Genomic DNA, 20966 nt, shown 5'->3' on the forward strand with positions numbered 1-20966 from the left:
CTATTTAGTACCTTGTCCAAAACTGGTATATAATTTCACCCATACTGAAGGAAACTCAACTTAAAACCAAAGACCATACACAAAAACAGCTTGGATAAGCAGCAGGGTGGAGGGCGCATGTTACAAAACATGCCTAGGAAAGCACGGGTTTAGCCTAGCAAAAGAAAAGGTATGGAGGGGGCATGATAAAGATCTTAAAACAGAGGAGAACAGTGAGCTAGCTCAGGTCAAGGCCAGTGTTGTCAGGCAAGACAAATGGGTATAAAGTACTCAGAAATAAATTAAAGCTTAAAATTAGACACTCCTAACTATTATAGCTATGAGGTTCTGATGCCCCAGAGAAGCAAAAAAGGAGGGAGCAAAAAGTAAAAGAGGATCGTAATTGTTTGAACTTCCCAATGAAACTATGTGATTCCTGATTCCATGTGAGGAATGACACCATGGACGAGGACGTGGTGTTGCCCAAGAAGGTCTTTCAAGTATAACTTCAAGGAGTGCTCAACAGAGATAACTGAGTTGATTTCCTAACGAGCTTGTTTGGATCTTAGCTGCAAATATACGGCAACAGAGCATCCAGAGGATGACTGCACAGACTCTGGGAGCAGCAGAGGCATGCACACAGGCACGGAAAGCGCAGGAGGCCAAGGGTGCAGAACCGGCACCAGCAACGGCGAGGCTGCAATGTGTTGCAAAAAGCGTGCGTCATGCACCAGCATGTCCAGTTGTCCAACCACATGGTGCTCACTTGTACGTCCCCACCTTTCTTGCAGCGCTGCTCTCTGCGAAGACCGGCATGCTCGTGGTGACTCAGTCTTGGTCCTCCGGGGTGTCCCACGTGGCAGGGAAGTTCTACGTTGTTCGGCAAGAGGAGAAATAAATCAAGACATTGAGAGGTGTGCAACTTCTGATGCGAGATTTGCTTCTTATTCCCACAGATACCTCATGAAACATAATCAAGTAGTATTTCCCAGTTAAAAAACCCACACAACAACAGTGTTCTAGTTAACCTTCATCTCTGTCCCTCCTTAAGAATACATTGTAAAAGCTTGTGTTACACCTAGGAGCTGCACTACGCAGGTCTGAACCTCTGGTCTCTGCTCAGCCAAAGATCTTGTTAAAGTAAATGGATTTTCTTCCGGAAAAGGGTATTATTTAGCAGTGTCACTGCAAAATTTATTCCCCTACCTTAGGCTTTCCTAAACAGTTCCTTGACTGTCTTGACACTCGCTTCTTTATACAGGACATTATCCAATATGTGTTTTCTAGGATCATCGATTCGAATGTATGCACGCTTGCTTTAAAGGCTCATTTCGCATGACTCAAGGTTAAATATATTTACGGTACACAATTGCCCAGGCAACTGGGCTCTGATTTATAAAGTATCGATATGTGTCTCAGCGCAAGGCAAATTCAAAGCCAAGCTGATCTCAGCTTGCCTTGAATCTTTGAATGAAAAAACCCCACTTATTTTCTAAACTACTTTCTGCATTGAATACATAGACGATTTTTGCCACAACCTCAGGAATTAATGGGGTTGTGGTAGATACAGAACTATGTATTTTTTGACCCTGGTCTAATCATACTGTGACTTACCATTTGGGATTCCCCCCTGCCCCTGAATGTATTACCCGGCTCACCCTGAAGTCACCTTGGCTGTGATTTGTGTGCTCACAGCTGGGAAGCCCTTAGCACACGTAGCTGCCAACATGAGAGGGGCAGTGGAGAAGACGGACAAATTATCCAGGAGGTTTTTGCACCTGCAGCTTCAGTGGCATAAAAAGAAACACTCTATTTCTAATTTAATCTTAAAAAAGAGGGGTGCACCCTGTGACCTCATCTCCAACGCGCCGGGGTGCTGGGGTGCAGAAGACCCCACGCCCTGAGGGTCGCCCGGGTCGGCTGAGCCGTGGGGACTCTCGGCTGCTCGGACACCCCAGCCGAGCGTTACGGGGTGCGGCGTTACTTCTGGCGCTGTTTTTAGGTGCGAGGCAAGGGGAATAGCACAGACGGGCAGTAACGCCAACGTACGCAGCGCTGAAGAACGGAGGAATCTCTGCACACCAAAAAGTCTTGATTTTTTTATGTCCAAGAATTTTTTTTTTTTTTCTTTTTCGTCCCACAGGTATTTTTTAGGGCGTTACGAATTACTCATGGAATTCACTGAAAACCAGCAGGTTCCTAATTTATTTTCTTAAAGTGTCATAGAATCATAGAATCACAGAATGGTTTGGCTTGGAAGGGACCATAAAGCTCATCTGGTTCCAACCCCCCTGCCATCAGCAGGGACATCTTCCACCAGACCAGGTTGCTCAGAGCTCCATCCAACCTGGCCTTGAACACTGCCAGGGAGGGGGCAGCCCCAGCTTCTCTGGGCAACCTGGGCCAGGGCCTCACCACCCTCATGGTGAAGAATTTCTTCCTAATATCTAATCTACTTCTGTCCTCTTTTAGTTTACAGCCGTTCCCCCTTGTCCTATCACTGCACACCCTTGTGAAAAGCCCCTCTCCATCCTTCCTGTAGGCCCCTTCAGGTACTGGCAGGCTGCTCTAAGGTCACCCCGGAGCCTTCTCTTCTCCAGGGTGAACGGCCTCAACTCCCTCAACCTGTCCTCACAGCAGAGGTACTCCAGCCCTCGGATCATCTTCGTGTCCCTCCTCTGGACCCTCTCCCACACATCCATGTCCTTCTCATGTTGGGGGCTCCAGAGCTGGACGCAGTACTCCAGGTGGGGTCTCACAAGAGCGGAGTAAAGGGGCAGAATCCCCTCCCTCGCGCTGCTGGCCACGCTTCTCCTGATGCAGCCCAGGATACAGTTGGCTTTCTGGGCTGCAAGCGCACATTGCTGGCTCATGTTGAGCTTCTCATCCACCAGTGCCCCCAAGTCCTTCTCCTCAGGGCTGCTCTCGAGCCCAGCCTGTACTTGTGTTTGGGATTACTCCAACCCACCAAAACGTGATGCATCCTCCCACAGGCTCTGGCCACCACTGCGTGCCGCGCAGGGCCATACGGCCCGCTCTCTGCCAGCCCCGGCTGCGGCGCAGCGGCAGGGGAAGGGTCCCCAGCAAGCAGGCAACCCCCAAACCCCACGCGTCAGCTGCCAGGTGCGCCCCACACTCCTGAAATGCCTTTCTTGAGGCAGCAGGTAACTGAAATCACAACGTTTACAGAATTAATAGAGAACCAGGACCCTCCACAGCAAACACACCGCTGCTTTGTTTGTATTTTCCAGAGCCCCAGTTTGTAAACTTCTGTCTTTCACCGAGCAACAGACCTGCGGGCAAACGGAACGCGCCCGCTCCCTCAGGGCAGAGCAACCCCACGGCCCGCAACGCCGACCGCAAAAACCGGCCCCCGAGTCAGAACTTTCTTTGCGTCGAAGGAATTCAAGTTAAATTTATTCAGCTTTTCCGGTGGAGGGAACACGGAAGCGCGGGACACCTCAGTTTGCCGTGACCATCATCACCACGGACGGTTGCGGGATGAAGGTTTCCTCCGTTCCCCCGGTCCAACGCGCTCTAACTGCGCGTACGCTCGCGCGGCCGGTGGCTTCCCGCGGGGTCGCAGCACGCCCTGACGAGCTGAAAGGGGACAACGCTCCCAGCAGGACGTTCAGAAGCTTGGCGGTGGCGAACCCATGACCTGCCGGCAGGCATCGCAGAGCTGCGCGATGGTACGTGGCTCGGTGGAGGGGTGTTCATGCCTCGTTATACTATATATATATTTATACATTTATACACCTCATATATTTATGCCTCGTTAAGAGGGATATTTAATATGCAACGGATAATTATTTCCTTTCCACCCGCAGGACGGCAATCTCCAAGCAATAGCCGCTCACGGGTCCCGATCAAACCCGGTGAAAGCGGGCACGGAACAGAGCAGCAGCGGAGCGGCCACGGCAGCCCAGCGGCCGCCTCCCCCCCGTGACCCCGCGTCCCGCGGGCAGCTCGCAGGGGCCGGGCAGGGCTGTCGCAACCCCCCCACCCCCCGAGGCAGGGGCCGTCGGACACCACCCCCCCCCGCCCGCCTCGGGGACGCTGCGCCCGGTGGCCGCAGCCCGCCCCGCCCCGCCGGGCTCGGCGCGGTTCGGCCCCTGGGTACCCACCCGGGTGCGGGGCGGTGGGCGGGGCCAGACCCCGTGAGGTCAGCGGCGGGCGGGCCAATGAACGGCGCGGCGCGGCGGGGCCAGGGTGCCCCTCGTGCGGCGGCTGCATGGGGAGGGCGGCGGCGGCGCGGGGCGGTCCGGCGGCGGGCGCGGAGCGAGGGGTCGCGGCGCGCCCCCGCCCACCCGGGGGGCGAGGCTGAAGGGGGCGGTGCCTCTGCCCGGGCACAGGTGCGGCGGCGGCGGCGGCGCGGGCGGGTGCGGAGCGCCCTCCTCCCGGCGGGGGATGTGCCGGCCGCCGGGGGCGCGCCGCGCGTGGGAAGCGCGCTCCTAACGCCACCTGGGCGCCACGGGGAGCGCTCGGCGCCGAGCCGGGTCGCCGGGAACCGGGCAGGTAGGAGGGGAGAAACCCCGGTTTGAGGGCGGGGGGGGAGGGAGCTTTTGTTTGGGGTTCCTCTCTTGGGGGCGGCGGTGCCGGTGGCCAGGAGCGCCGTGCGGGGCCCCCCGCGGGGAAAGTTGCGGGGAGGGTTCCCTGCGGTGGGGCGGCTTGAGGAGCCGCGGGACCCCCCCTCCCCGCCTGCTGCTCCCCGGGGGGCTCCGCCTGAGGCGGCGGAAGGAGGAGCGGCCGCCGCGCCCCTGGACAACGGCGAGGCGAGGTGCCGGCCGGAGGGCTGCGGGACCGCGGCCGTCCCGTCGCGTCCCGGCTCGCAGCGGGAGCCCCGGAGCGCGGCTCGACGTGCCGCCGGCTGCCGGGCTCGTCCCGCTGAGGCGGCGCGGGAGCGCGCAGCGGTGCGCGGCCCCTCCCGGGGCGCGGGGGGGAGGCGACCCCGCAGGGTCCGGGGGGCAGCGCGGGGCAGCGGCCGCGGCGGAGTCCGAGCGGCGTTCGGCGGGCAGCGGGGCTGGGCGCGTCCCCGCCGCCGAGGCTCGGGGCGGAGGAACCCGGGCGGGCGGCTGTGTGCGGGGCTGTGGGTCTGCCCGGGGCGGGGGGGGGGGGGGGGGGGGGTGTGTGTCTCCTGCCCGGTAGCGGGCCCCCGGTGGGCTGGGGGTGCCCTTGGGCAAATCTCCGCAAATATCGGCACTGACCATATATAGAAGCGGTCGCAGACAGAAGAACTGTAACTTCGATATTACTGACACGGATCGAGAAACTTTAAAAACAAAAAAAAAGGAAAGAAAAGCCGGGATGTGTCGGTCCTGAGGGTGTTTTTGCCCAAGCAATGTATTTTCCTGTGTTTACACCCGACATTGGCTGAAATGTTTATTACTTCTTTTTATTTACATACCTGTACACCTCGAAATCGGTGAATGATACATTGATTTTATTACGTCTGTGTATTTAATCTGATGGCATTCGGTTTGCTTGCTTGTGCTGGACCGGGGCTGCGGTGGGTAACGCTGCTTCTCCCCGCATGGCAGCCCGGTGTGGTGGCTCTCGGGAGCGTGCCTCGGCCTGGGAGTGAGCTGGTCACTCGTGCGGTGGCAGTTCTCTGCGGCGTGGGCAGAGTATTGCAGGGTTTTGTGACGTTGTGCGTCCTAAAAAGTTTTCTTCTTTTGCTCTTCTTTTTTTTTTTTTTTATTTTTTTTCTTAATAGTTCTGTTATTACCAGAACCATACATGTCTATTATTGCCCTGTAGAGCAGTGTGAAGATGGCATTTTCTAGTGCCGAATCTCATTCAAAGCGATGTGTTTTTACTTTGGTGCCATGTGCATGTTAGCAGAGTGACTTCAGCTTTAGGGAAGAAGAATCGGTTGACTTGAACTGAAATGCGGAAAGCCATTCTCTTGGACTATTTTGGATGTAGCAGTTCTGCTGGATTTTGGTAGCAAAGCAATGAAATACTCCAGGGATAATCCAGTATGAAATTCATCTGACTTGCTGCCAGCTATATCAAAACAGGTTGCAAGTTTTTTTTCTTTTTTTCTTCTGCCAGCTACACTCTGCACCAAACCCAGAAATTTGGTTTTATATCCTTTCAAGATTCATTCAAAAGAAACAGAACCTAATTCATTACAGAAACTGTTGTGAGGTGCAAATTCTTGTCGTTTTAAACTAGATGAACAGTAACTTTCTGGAGGGAGCCGACTGCGTACTTCATATCATATAGCTGTATATTGTCAAATGCAATCCATTTTTACTGCTGTTACTGAAATAAATTTAAATTTCATCTTGCTCATAGTAATATAGTCTGCATCCAACAACTTATCAATATGTTTTAGAGTACCAGTCTCAGAAGTAGTTTTTTGTGGTGAAAACCAACCGTGACCAGATGAAACATCACAAACACAGTGCTCAATGGTGTCTTAAATTACAGTTCTAAGTAGTAGTGTTAAGGATTAAAATGTCTTGGTTAATTTGTAAGCTGGTCTCAAAAATTGTCATACTTACAACACACTTCATTCTAAAGCTATAGTTGCTGTTTTAAAACTGTCCAGCCTCTTTCTGGCATTAATATTTGGATCGTAGTGCTAGAATGTTTTCAGGATCAAGTCCTGAAATGCTAAAGACAAGTCTTGTGATGACTAAAGTGGAAATTTCTTCTGCATAAGTACTACAACATCATGGTTCTTATGTTCATACCTTCCCTCCTCCCTCAGCTTGATTTTAGCAGACAGAAAGCTCAAATGCATACTTTGTGCTGGCAATTACTGTGTTTACACAGCGTTATGTGACTCAAAAAGAAAGGGAAAGGAGTGCAAAAGGATTTGACACTAGAAGAAAGTTTGAAGCAAGCTGGCTGACCTTAATTAATGTTGTCCATGTTGTAATATTATAGTTTACTTGCCATTAAGGAGGGGTTGGACTCTGAGCAGGCGTGGAGCTCCGAGGATGAGACAGAGTATCTGGAGGCATCTGAAGGCAACGAAAGCTCTGCTCGGTGTGTGTAAATACATGGTTGCTGAGTTTAGTACATAATATGATAGAACAGTTTACTAATATTATTAGTATCCCTTACTGTAGTGGCAGCTTTTAATTTAATGAAGGCATATATTAGGCTTTAAAATAAGGAGCAGTATGGATAAGAATATGTGGGGGAGAATATGCAATGCCACCTCTCTCAGTATCCTCAGCTATATTTAAGTACCTTAGTTTGTGAACATGTAACAGATGTTTAAATGGATTTGTAAGCTTGGAATGAAAAGAAAGAGCCTGGTGACACCAAAAGTAGTCTGTTTTGCAAATTCATTTGACGGTATTGCTGCATCCTCCATGACTTCATTCTGTGTCTTTCTTCAGTAGAAGAACATGAGTCCTGCTAGACTGCATGGCTGCTGTAACCTGTGAAACTCTCTCAGAGGTGCTGGGGCTCTGTGTATCAACCACACCTCCAAACACACGAACTGTGCTCTCAGTCCGCCCAACAAACAGCATTGTAAAAGATACACTGGGTTGTGTTCCTGGTGGTGGTGTGGTGCAAAACAGAATAAATGGATTTAGTACAAGCCTGGCGTGCCGTGTTTGGATTGAGACTTCATGCTCAGGAGTTGTTTATGTCTTACTTTTATTTTAAGAGAAGACAAGAGAGTGCTGCGACACTTTCTGCTCCTTGTGCCTTGGTTGAGTGCCATCAGAGCACAACCTTCTGCGTGCAAGCCTGGCTAGGAGATTCAGTGAGGGCAAGGAAAAGCTGTTCTCCTGAATATAAATTGTTGAAATTGCTGCATGTAAAATAGGAGAGGATGGAAGATTAACCCTCTTACCTGTTCCGAGCATGTGGCTCCATGGTGGAGGCATCAATTAGTGTACAGGAAGGTAGGCTTAAGTGAACTCCTTCATTAAATGGCTGCAAACTGAAGGCAAGGTCTTTTCTATGGCTGGAAAATTTTTGGAAAAAACAAAAGCAAAAGATGTAATTTGTATTACAAATGATAAATATTCAGTTGCTGAAATGAGAGCTAGAGGCAGTTTTATACTTCTGTAAGGTAATCTTGATGGAGATAGTTACAGAGAAATATATGATAATACAGCTACCGTATGGATTATGGGAAATTGTTTTCCTGGATATGATTTGGAAATGCAGCCACTTGTCAATGCCATTACCCTTCCTCCTCTGTTTTCTGTGCTTTTGTTCTAAAGTTGGAGTAAACAAATCCCTTACTGTTTAATCTTGAAAACTCTCCTGCAGACAAATTCAGGGTTTTGTTCATTTATCCAGGTGCAGTGTAGCAGCGTAGCCGCAGTATCACAGAGCTCCGTGCAGACCAGCTGTCTGACCGTTTGCCCGGTCTCTGCTTTGAGCACTGTGCCTGGTATTGATCTCCAGGAGGTTGTGGCTGCTCTGCTAGTTTGCAGCAAGTTCTTATCAGGGTAGTGAATGTGATTGCGGGGTTCAAGATTGTCCAGTTACGTTCAACAGCTGATGGCAATGTGCTCTATAATGAGTATTTATAATTTTTTTTTCTTTCCACCTGTGATTGAGGAGGCAGTGTGATGACATGTAAGGATAATATCTCGCTGTATGTAGATGATAATCTGTCCTTCTACATTCCCAGTATATCCCCATGGAAAAAGATTAATTGTAACATGCAGAAACTTTTAATACAGAAAGTCAGAGGTTTCCCTCTTATAAATCCATAGAAGACTGAGAAATTTGGGAGGGATGAGATTAAAAAAAAGTGTGGAATTTCTGTGATGTGCCTCACTTCTGTTAAAGAGAATATTCTAATCTCTGTGCCTGTGGTTGGCTAAGGCGTTCTGAGCAATGTTGTTTGCCTGCTTGGCTCTAGCTGTGTTGAGGAGTACCATTCTGCCTATTACTGCCTTACCTGACAGCATTGGGTATGCTGGAGCCAGATGCCAAGAGCTCTTCGTGGGCTTTGGAGCTCCATGTGAGATGTAGAGGGACCTCTTTCCAGCTCAAGCCTACAGAGTTGTGACAACATGCATTGTCCTGCAGCCTCCTTACTCCTTACCTAAGCAGGAGAAGGCCCCTCCAGTCACAGGGATGAATGGTTATGGAGGAGTCCTCCAAACGTTCCTGCATGAAGGTCTGAGGTATCATCTGTAGCATCTAGACGAAAGAACCCTGACAATTTTGAAGGGAATAAAATGCTATATAGCATCCACAAGGATTTATAAAATAGCTCTGAGAGGCAATCTGCCATTAGCCTACAACTCCATCATTTTATTATGAAATAAGTGCATTTATTGAGTACAGTAATTATGTGGGTTTATAGTAGTAGAAAATACATTGTTAAAGGCTGTCAAATCATACTTTAAAAAATCTTGCTAAATATGTACTGAAGAAACAAAGTGTTTAACTTCCTTCAGCCTTGCATTATGAACAGTTGTGTAGAGCTGCACTATTCTTTATAGGATTGAAATAACAAGTCAAGCCTGAAAAAACAATGCCAATTCTCTCTAAAACCTTAAATAACTTCTAAAAGGTACTGGGCTGCAACAAAACCAAATAATTTGGTGAGATAATAGCAGTGTTAGTGTGAAATATTAATGGCTACTTCTGGTTTCATACGACCTGGAAAACTCTTATTGGCTTCATGGCTGTTACTCAGGAATGAGAGCGAACAGGGCATTATCTTGAAGCAACACACCTGCATTCACTAAAAATGCAAAAGAAGCATCTCCAAAACACTGAAAGAACAGCGTCAAATCTGTAGAGAAGAGTGTTCAATTCCCCTTCCTGATACGAAACTAGAGGAGCTCGTCCTACAGGGTGCCTGCGAGCAGGCACATCCCTGTGCTCCCGTAGGAATTCCCGGAACACGGCAGAGGCCGGGCCCATCGCGGGTTGTTGAGGCAGCAATGTTCACGCTGCACATACCGAAGCATGAAATAGCCATTATGTATATAGGATCTGATGACGTGAAAGGTTTGGTTTTATAGCTGCAGGCTCTATGTTGGTCATCTGTGTAAAATCTTACTGCTTCTTTTTGGCCAGAAGCCTTTTAGCACACTCCCATGTTTCTCTCGTAAAAATTAATAGTACTAATTGCCACTTCGTTTATCATTAATTTCTGAATCAACACGAAGTATTGCTATAGCAACAAATCCTTTCGAACTTCACTGCAGACAATTAGTAGGAGAATTCAATCTCAGTATATAATAAGCACAATAGTAAGAACTATTCAAAGGATTAAGGAACTTTCTTTTAAAAAGAAGGGGAGTAATGCAGACACTCAAAACTGTCATGGAAGAACAGAACTTGAAAATTTTTGGAATTATCTTTTTATTAATCATCTCCAATTGCTGTACAAAGGTGGATAGTTGCTTCTAACAAAATAATTACAGCACATCGTGTCTCTTCAGAGATAAAATACATCACCATGTGGAACACTCTGCAGATTTTTATCTATGATAATGATTTTTCACCATAAACTGCAGCATCTTCTTTCAAAGGATGGCTGTTCTCCAGCCCTGACAGTGGATGTGCAGGAAAACCCCAAGTAGGTTTCACGATTAGCTGGACATCAAATAGTCTAAATATATGAAGTTAGAATTAGATAGTGCTTTGTCTGTACTTTTTTGCCAGCTGAAGCATTCTCTCTTTCATCAAAATGGATTGCTATTTGCATTTACCTTGTCCATCTCTCTTGGTAACAGGCAGACAAGGGAAGTTATCCATCTATACCCATGCACAAATCGGGAGATATAAAGGGTGTGGAAGTGCCAAATACCTGAAGATCAGTGCGATAAAATGGAACTGTCTTGAACTGCAAGTCCATGATTGGTGTTACTGTCTGTGATAGATTTTGAGGTAGTGAAAGCTTATAAATTTTTAGGGGGAGCTAAGTGTCTGAGGATGTTGATTGCAGTGGAAGAAGGCTATGTGAAAAGGGAGCATAAGGATGGATGAAAGGTAAGAACAGGAAAGCTGTGAATTAGGGAAGTGGATAGTCAAAGGAGGAGTCGTGCTTGTGGGAGGGAAGCCTGAAGAGAGCATCGCAAGAGCCTGTAACTTTTGCGTTTATACAGGACAGAGAAGAGAAGAAGGGGGAAAGTAAAAGAGCCAGAAAAATGGACCATCACGGCTCCAGGTGCTGAGGGAAGAACATGTCTGGGGCAGAGATTTTGGGAAGGGTGAGGCAGGTTCCCGGGGAGGAAGGGTCGCTGTGTGGACCCGTGCTTCACCTCATGCAGTGGGTGGCTTCTTCATAACAGTGCTTCACTGGATGTCAAAGCTGGCTCTTCTGTATCATATTGAAGTATGTTTCCTTATATGTAATGCCCCTGTCACCCACCAGACCTTCTCTGGTTCCCCTGGCCAGGCTGTTAACCTTGTGAGTGATAATCAGTAGAAGGCAAACACTGAGCATGCAACTGCATGCAAGGCCACAGCTCTGCTGCTTTCTCTTGTCAGAACACCTCTTCTTGGAGAGCCCTACGAAGCCCTTTCCGTACTGTCAAAGCTACCATTTTCAAGCAGTCAAAACTTGAAATCTTTCTTCAAGTTGTATCTCTTGGTCGTTCCTTTTATTAGCTTTGTTAACTGGGAATTCTTAAAGAAAATTCTGCCATAAAAGCTGAAAGAGCATTACAAAAGCCTGTAGTGAAGAAAGGCTGAGTGCGTCTTACTTCCAGGATTCTTGGAACACAATTGATCCCTGGAATATTTAGGTATGTGAATATTTTCATAAAATACTTACTGTGGAAAGCATATCCCAGTAAACAGAGAATACACAAAGTCACTTTGACAAAGTATCTCTTAAGGAGCGCTGGGAAAAAAAAAAAAAGAAAAATTGGAGACCAGTCTTGGGTCTGGAGCTGCTGAGGTAAATTCAGGGAGATTTAAATCTAGTAAGGAGGCTTGATGGGGGATAGCTTTGTTTATTTCAAATTTCTTTGTTTGTATTCTTTTTCTAGCTATTTTGCATAAAATTATCTTGGACTTCCTGTGGAAAGAGATGGAAAAATTTACTCTTAAGAGAAAGGACATAGATTTTCTCTGAAAGATAGAAAACGATGATCTCTGGTGTCTGGATGCAGTGTAGAAAAGCTAAGAAAGAATGACTTCAGAACAAATGCTGTTGAAAGAAAGGAAAAGATCTGCATCAAAGCAGAAAGTTGAATGGGCTAACCTTCAAATGTGCGTGGAAGAGAAGCTTATAGGACTACAACGCTAGGGGTAAAGGGTTGTGCTGTAGAAAATAGTTGCTAAAAATAATGCTGTACAATGCAAAGGGAACTAACATAAATAGAAAAGCAATGAGAATAATTTGTAGCTCCATTTCTGGAAACTGCAGTTCAGTAGCTAATGGCTAGTGATGACGTGGTAGGCAGACGTATTGCTTCTCCTTTCCCTGGTCTTAAACTGCAGTGTGATAAGGGAGTTTATCAACAAAACTTGACATTCTGTTGTTAGACAGTTGTAAGTATGTGCCTTGGACTGTCAGATTTTTCCTTTTCAGTCATACGTGCAGTTTTCACTGAAAAGCATAATGCCTACTAAGGCTCCCAAATAAGAATAGGAGTGACTATTACTTTTCCTTCCATTCCATATCTCCATTCAAAAAATTCTGTTGTTTTGTGAAAGCAAGTACATGGAAGGTACAGATACTTGTGAAGATGAACTGTACTTTTCAGAAGAAGCAGACGGTGTTTATACTGTTGACTACTGAGTCAGTAATTTTCATTCTCACTCAACTCAATGAAAGCTGTGTTTGTTTGCCAAAGCAAGTGCTAAAGAAGCAAAAATGTGTAAGCAAGATTGAAAAAAAGGTTTATAAAAATAACAGTACGTTTGTTCATCCTTGAAAAATGGCAGGAGATTGGGGGGGAGGGGGGAAGCAAAGTGGGTTTGATAAATAGAAACCTTTCTGTTAGTCTTTAAAGATTGCCTAAGTAGGGATCACTTTCTCCTGCATTCTGTCTAGAAATTTCTCATTTTCTTCTGCAATTGTGTTAGCTTGAATGCTTCCAGCTTCAGCTGGATCTCATCGATACAACTTAAATTACAAATTTTTATGAATTTAGACACAAATCTGTTGTGATTCTCTTTAATGCCCAAATGCTTTGGTAACTGATAATTTTATTTGTGCTGGTATCAAAGTTTTAGATTCATACCCAGTGATCAGAGACATTAGACGTTTGTTTTATTTGTAAAAAATTCCCTAAAGTATTCATTCAAATCTAGTTTTTATTACTATGATTCTGAAGATCATATTTCGTATGATCTGTATTTCTCATAAGCACAACCCAAGCAATCCATCGTTAAAAGCACATACAAGCTGCGAAGAAGAGAGTTTTAAAACTATTTACCTTTCCATCCAGTTTGGGGAAGAAAAATGTCATTTGTCATATTCAATTCTGCATTCATTGTGATGTATTCCTATTGTGAATAAAATATTGAAGAGATAGCGTGATTCTTAGTAGTGTATACTAGTCAGCTCCCCTGCCTCCTCCCCAGATAACAATGTGAAGTTGTAAAATGAAAATCATAATTCTGGAAAGACTTTCTCTTCAGGAATGCTAAGCAAGCATGGATTTAGTTTTACAGATTTGCACTAAACGCTTTCTTGAATTAGGCTGAAAAAGTCCAATAGATGTAGGACTTTTGGCCACTCATTGAAGTAAGTGTATGTTGAGTCTGCCATCCAGAAATGTGGTTCGGTAAATAGGTACTTGGAGTGCAGAACCTTTGTGAAGCATTACATGCTGAAGCTTTTCATGGCACTTGTGAGCAAATCTGCTGCTGATGTAAGCTGCCAGGAGCGCCACTTGAAGTAAGGGTATGGTAAAATCAAATTTTTAAATGCCTGAACCAGAAAAATGAGGATTATGCAGCTCTTCTAGGAGATCCGTTAAGGTCCAGCATATAGCTGAAGATGCTGAGGTCTAAAAACCAAAATATTATCTCAACTGAACTTTATAAAAATTATTATTATAAAAAATTATTATATAAAATTATTATAAAATAATACATGTAAAATCACCTCGCCTACTTTATTTCCCAGAACATTAGCACACATACACAATTCTCACTTGATGTCATATTTGCACTTTAAGAAAGTGGAGGTTCAAAGATAATCAGATATGATGTTTCCAGGAAGAAAATATAAAAATTGAAACAATCTGTAATGTACGGATTACTTCTTAGTGTAGCTAAATGTCTAATATCTAGCAACCTGCCAATAGAAGCGTGCAGAGGTCTTGTCCTTGTGATACCAGTTTGAAACCGTGTGGTACCGTGAGTCATACGGCTCACCAGTATCTTTGTGTGTGTCAGATCTCATCAATTTACTTCACTTGATATGTTGGTTGGGTGGTTTGTTTGTTTCTAGGAATAATGCATTTATTTGACAGCAGCTATACAGTTTTGCTTCTGCTTCTCTTAGATTTCATTATAGTTACTCTTTTTATAGATGTTACGGAGAGCAAAGGTTCCTTTAAAAAAACCTCCAAATCTCATCCTTTTGTTTTTATAAGGTGGGAACCTTTCCTTGATGTGGCTTACGTAATGGGAAGGGTAAGAATTTATTTGCATTGTGTATTGATTTATACGACAAGAACAATTTAATACTGAGAATGCTTGTGTTGTAGCCCGTTATGGTTGTGTGACTTGGTGACTTTGATCCTGCTTTCTGTATTGTTGACGGAATCGGGTGTTGAAACATCATAAGGAGAGTGTTTCCGAATCTTAACGTTGGACATAACCAAAAAACTGAATTTCAAGTTTGTTTCTTTCAATGGCTCAGAATTTTCTTCATTGACTGTGCATTTGAAACTGTGGTGGTGTGCTGTGTTTTTTTTTTTGGTTTGGCAGCTATTTTCCTTCATTATGTATGTATTTATTACTATATAAAAAATAACTTTCACTGGGTTTTTCAATTGGTAATGCTGCTGCTCATGGTCTCAGTGTAAACAAATGCAAGGCTCTGTGGATTCATTGGCAACTGGGTTGAATCTACAATATTAAATTATTAATTGAATTTCTGCATGGATTGTGGAAAGTCCTGCACCTAACTCGTGGTGAGTTCCAGGTTAGTTTTCGCAGTTTAGGGAATGCAGGATAGTTACCATACTGTTTTTGACAGAAGTCCTAAAAAGAAACATTTCTGTAAGAAATTTGAGCATTCTAGTGGTTAAGATGATAAACAATGCTTGGGTCTGAACATAAATACTAAAAAAATTCAGTGCTGACATCCCCCCCCTCTGATTTCAAGTGTCTTCGATTATTAATGATTAAGAGCAATGAATAGATGCAGAAAAGCTTCACTCATCATGCTTGGCTAGCTCATGCAGTGGGTTAAACCTAGAAGGGAAAACATGAAGAGGAAGCACTACAGAAGTGTTCATAAATTTGATGGTTGTTTGTATACACCATCTGGCTGTATTTCTATCTTACTTAAAGATGTGGGGTGACACCTAGCACTGTTAAGCTAAAGACTGGATTTTTTTGTTTTGGATTGGGACAAACTGAGATTTCACGTTAGCGTGTCTTTCACTTTTCTTTTGTTAAGCTTGGACAATGAATAGTATATTTTCTTCTCCTCAGTTTTACTTGTGTATTTTCTTTATAACTTTTTTTGGCTTTTCCAATAGCCAAGGTTCAAAAATCCTCCTTTTTTTTCGACCAAAGATATTGCCCTCTCCTAGTTAAAATGAAACAGAAATGCAAATTGTAGAAATATATGGCCCATCGATCTCATTTTGGCCAGTGATATGCATGGAGTGTACGTGTGCAAAACATACTTCAAGGCCTGTCCTAATCAACTTAAGCAAAAGAAATGGAAATAAATATCCTGAAACTATTTGCAGCAGTTAAATTATGTTAATTTAAATGAGATTGAAGCTGGGTAGCTACCCATTAAATATGGGTAGCTATTTTCATGTGAAGGTATACTTAAGCAGTATTCTCCCTCTGATCCTAGTTCACAATAACAACCAGGCCAGAACCCTTCATCTGAGGATTATTATTTCCTTTCTGAATTTCTAGTCGTCTTTTTTTTTTTTTTTTCTTTTTTCCCTGCTGGTTGGCTCTCTAATTTTTCCGAATATTCTTGTATGTTATTTAAAAGTTTGGTTCTGATGCAATCATCCATGTATATATTAAGACTTTTAGCTGCGAGAATTAAGGAAGTGGAACAAATACTCTAAATAGCTAATTAAGCACAAAATCAGAAGGCTAGAGATTGCTATCCACAGCCTCAGGTAGGAATTTTTTATTGTGCTTGTTAATAGATCTGAAGCATGGAAGAAACATGAATCATTGGCAAAACTTGAGTGAAATGGAACACACGGAATAGAGTTGAAGTTCTACAGATTAAACCCCAATTGTATTGTGTCTGTGAAGGTAAGAAAGTCGTGTTCTCAATCTGCCTGTAAGAGTGAAAGGTCCTTGATATAGTATTGCTGTAATAAGAATAGGATTAATTATGGATTTGTGATGTTTTGGCATTTTATCTTTTCAGCAAAATTTGGACAGAGAGAATGCTAACTGAAAGCTGAATAATATATAGAACAAAAAGATGAGCACCTAGTCTAGTGACTTTTATCAGTGAAGCAGTTTTCAACAGCTTTAACTTGGTGTTTCAATGAGATTAATAGATTGCTAGACTGCATTATTTAGTAGCAGGGCTTTACCTTGCTACTAAATCCCTAGTATCTGGATTTGGTGAAATGTTATGGCTACTTGATCTGTTACCATGGATGTCACTGGGAGATCATGTAAATACATGAAAATGGCTTCAGCAGTAACGTAGTGCAGAGTGCATTAAAATGGATAAAAGACTGTACATTAAAGCTTTGCACAGTCAACTACATGTAGCAAAATAGTTATTTGTTAATCAGCTGAACTTTACCTAAATTGGTGGTCATATAAAGTTAACTAAAATTTCTTATTTGGGTGAAGAAAAAGTCATTAAAATATGAAAGTTATTAATGCATCTGTACTGTCACCAGAAGATGTAAAGTTGAATGTGCACAGTATGTTTGACTGTAAGGCTAATTTTGCTTTCCTAATTTCAAATATGGTGTGCAAATAGCTGTGGAAGTGTTATATTGCAGCATTTATCCTGCAGAGCTTAATGTAAAGAAATGGGGACTAGCATCTGGGGGGGTATGAATTAGCTGTGTCTGATTAGCTCACGTTTACTTTTGTCAGTTTTTAGCTCCTCTAAAGTTGTCTTTGGCTCTGCACAGAACACCTACTGTGTGCCCTCAGGTTCTGCCATCCCTGAGAACTTTAAATCCTGTAGCTGAAGCTTTTTAGGCTTATTGAGGAGGGCTGGAAAATAATACGAAAAGGCACTATGCGGACAGACTGTGTACCAACATCTTAGTTGTCCTTTTGCGCACCCTTGGTGTCCTTCTCCTTTGTGTTTCTTCTGTATTGTTTGTTGATCTTTGAGATGAAAGTTGCTGAAAATGTCAGCTGAGTGTTGCAGTTTCTATATTGGAAAAGTAAGTGCGGAAGTACTGACTTGTGAATTCCCATGTTGACGTTTAGAAGCTTTGACTGCTAATCCTATATTTCAGGAGTTCCTTGAAATTGTAATGGGAGTTGAGCTTAAATGCACGAAACTTCATATGCTTCAAAGCAACTTTATTGCATAGTAACCTCAGTACAGAAACCTGAGAGAAATAACTCTGGACTGAGGAAGTCATTTACTCTTCTGACAAAGCCTGTAAAAATTAGTCAATTAGCTACAGTTAAGGCAACTTATCTGATTTTTCAGGCGTGATTTATGGACCTTTGCGGTTCCACAACAGCTGTATTACTACCTCAGAAAACTTTTAAACTCTTTAGTTTAGACAGCAGATGGACACAATACTGTCTAATTTTCACTGAGTTAGTGCTATGGGATTTTGCCTTTGCTGTTCTTATTCATCCTCTCTCTGTAGTTAAAATTCAGAGAAAGAAGACAAGGACAGCTATCTGACCTCAGAGACAGACTGGCCATCCAGGAGAGTTTAAAGCTTATAACTCTAGCCAGTGGGGTGGAATTGGGGAAGCTGAAGTTTGTCATTCATGGATTTGAAGTGGCAGTGCTTTAAAACTTCAGCATTACCGTTATGCCTTGAAAATCTAGATAGATATTTTCAGTTTCCATGAGAGCAGTTGTTGTCTGATAGTGAGGGAGGGGGAGCCTGGAGGCAATGGCAGACATGGGATAATGGGAAGTGGTGTTTAAATAGTTCACTAGCACATATTCCTGACTTGGACACGTGTACGCATTCACGCAGGCACCTCTCGGTGAGGGAGAAATGTCAAGATTTGGCTCCTGGAAATCTTTGTATATGATCTTAACATGACTCCACCATGGAAGGACATAGCTGTATCTCAATACACTTCTGAGTTTGTAAACTGATGGTTACTGATGAATCATTTGTGCAAAGGGTTTCATTTTTTGCCCTCTGAAAAATGGAGCTGCTAATCTCCTTCAGCAAAAAACTCCCCGCCCAAGAATTTGCTTTATTCTGTGGCAGTTAATTCCATGGGACATTGACCATGAGGCAGGTCAAGTGATGATGCTTTTTCTGGGTCTCATCTAGAGAAAGTAGTTTGGAAGTGGGTTTCCAGTTTCCCAGCCATCTGTTCAAGCTTTTTTTCTTGAAGCTGTTTGGTATTTCTGAGGCTGCAGTGTATTTCTTACTCAACTATAAGGCTGTAGTAGTCAAAGATTTCCCCAAGCCAGGTTGCTGAAAAATCCTTCAGTGACAAATATGTCAGTACTGCTATGTGTCAGTATAGCAGATGTTTCACCGTTAATGTGAACTGCAATCAGTGCCATAAGCATGTCACAGGAGAGAAGCGAATCGTGTATGCTCGAGAAAAAATGAGTGAGTATGGGTGATTGTGGACTAACGCATTTGGGAGCTCTTGTGCAGGGGAAGGAAGGAAAAAATAGGGTTGTTACTGGAAGATTATAGACTTTATACAAAGACATGGTATTTTAAATCAAATAACAGATCAAGTGAAATGTTTTCTCTCTTATAGTCAGGGATAGTACATTACCAGGCAGTTTTCTAGCTCATGCTGATCATAGTGACAGGGCCGTTCTGAATTAGGTAGATTTGCTGGTGCTTTGCTGCCCGATAGCTGTTGCCGTAATCAGGGTGGAAAGAATTCCTCCGTATACTCACACAAATTGAGTCCGTATTTTTTGTCTGTTTATGAGTCTGCTCTGTGCAAAAGCGATCCCTGTGCTTGGCCTCAATTGCAGACCACTTCTCCAGCAGAAGCACAGTAGTCTGGCAAGCCAGCAGAAAGGGTGAGAACGTGGACAGCAATTGCCAGACCATCACAGTCCATTAATTTTACCTTAATTATACTTTGGCCCATGATTAATACAGGTCATTGCTGCCTGGTCACGTTGTAGATCATGCTGAATGTTGTACAATGACAAGTACAACTCCTCTGAGTCATTTTGACTCCATGGCTTAAACAATCATTGTTTAAACAGGGTAAGGAAACTGTTTATTTTAAAAATGTTTCCAAGAAGTCCTAATCCCCTTTTGGGGTAAATGGAAGAGTTTCTGCTATGAGATTACTTTTAACTGTAGAAAGCAGTCAGGTTGAATGCTGAAAAGGAAACAGAAAAGATAATTTAAGAGCTGTTCTGCTTTCTCAGCAAGTGTTGTGACAAAATTTCTTTGGATTGGGTAGATTTGCCCTTGAGCCCAAGGGCTGGGTGAAACATCTTTGCAGGTTTAAAGATTAATTGACCAGGCAAAAAATGTGGTCTCAGAGGTAGACTTCGGACCGGGAGTGATTACAAGCAGCCTAGCTCAGTGCATGCACATCCATAGAACTCATCACTGAGTGATGGTGGAAGCATTGCTGGATAAGAAGGGGGAAATCATTAGCTTAGGATGGATCGTTCATTCATCATAGAAGGTAGCGTCACGTGCTTTGTTCTAAGGAGTTTTGAACATTGTTGTGGTCATTTCCCTGGAGACTGCCCCAAACATCCAGCTCTCTGGTTTGTGTTGCTTGCAGGTCATGGATACGCCTTGTGTAACAAGCTAGTATCCATCTAAGCAAGAACTGCAGCTTTGCTGTCACATCCCTCTTCCTTCCTTAGCAAGCATCTCTCTTTCTGTCCTAACTGCAAGTCAGATATTTCCTTTCTCCATATGTTTCATATCACGTGGAGTAGCTTCAGTGAGGGGGTCCAGCACCTATGTCTCACGAAGGGAAGAGTTGCATGTGAGTGACCTGGGAGATAGCTGTCCTGTAGCTGCGTCCCCTGCTCTCACCACACAGACCACTGAGCTGCCCTCCAAGTGTCACACTTTGTCCTGGGGTTTTCAGGGGAACTGCAATTTCCACTGCTTTGCCTGAGCACGTTTGACTGTAAAATGCAGAAATCCTGGTGCTACCTCAGGGGTGGCTGGGCTGTCTGCGCAGCAAGTGCAGGAGTGCGGCTGGGACCGACAGTCTCCGTGCACCTTGCTACTGTTCATCATTCAAAGCCTTTGGAAAATGCCCTGCCAAGGAAAGCAGTATAGTCTCAGACTTAAATGTGTTGTTCTTGGTGAGTCAGAAACATGTGCTTGAACCCACAGGTTCAGTTCCCCGCTGCTTCGGAGGATACCATTCGGCCCGAGTGGCAATTGCAAGTGCCGTGCACGGGCTTTGCTTTCAAACCAAAGTCTGTATTTACATGCCTTTTCCTAGTTGGTAGAATATAATGTATTTGTTTGACAGAAGATGATTCAGTTTGGTCTCTGTTTCGCCAGAAAAAAAGAGTCTTGAACAATAGTAATTCAGGTTGAACACCCCAAAATTAATTAAATCTGTTGGCGTCACAGTTTTATTTAAAAGACAAAAGATTTATACTTCTGAGTTTCTTGTGTGTTTACATAAGAAACAGTATGAGAGGATTAAAAGTTGAGTCACCAAGACATAAAGCAAATGAAATTCTTTGCTGACAAACTTACAGAAAAAAAAAAAACAACACC

The 20966-nt window shown here is 44.1% G+C and overlaps 1 protein-coding gene across 1 annotated transcript in view; it reads left to right on the forward strand.

Moving 5' to 3' along the window:
- The first annotated feature begins 4410 nt into the window (after nucleotides 1-4410).
- Nucleotides 4411-20966, forward strand: part of CHRM3 (cholinergic receptor muscarinic 3) — a 291653-nt gene continuing 275097 nt past the window's right edge. Inside the window, exon 1 of the mRNA XM_075445514.1 lies at nucleotides 4411-4497. The gene's annotated coding sequence lies outside the window, so the exon portion shown is untranslated. The remainder of the gene's footprint in view (nucleotides 4498-20966) is intronic.

This window comes from Opisthocomus hoazin, chromosome 2 (genome assembly GCF_030867145.1).
Source record: "Opisthocomus hoazin isolate bOpiHoa1 chromosome 2, bOpiHoa1.hap1, whole genome shotgun sequence".
In the NCBI taxonomy this organism is placed as follows: Eukaryota; Metazoa; Chordata; class Aves; order Opisthocomiformes; family Opisthocomidae; genus Opisthocomus; species Opisthocomus hoazin.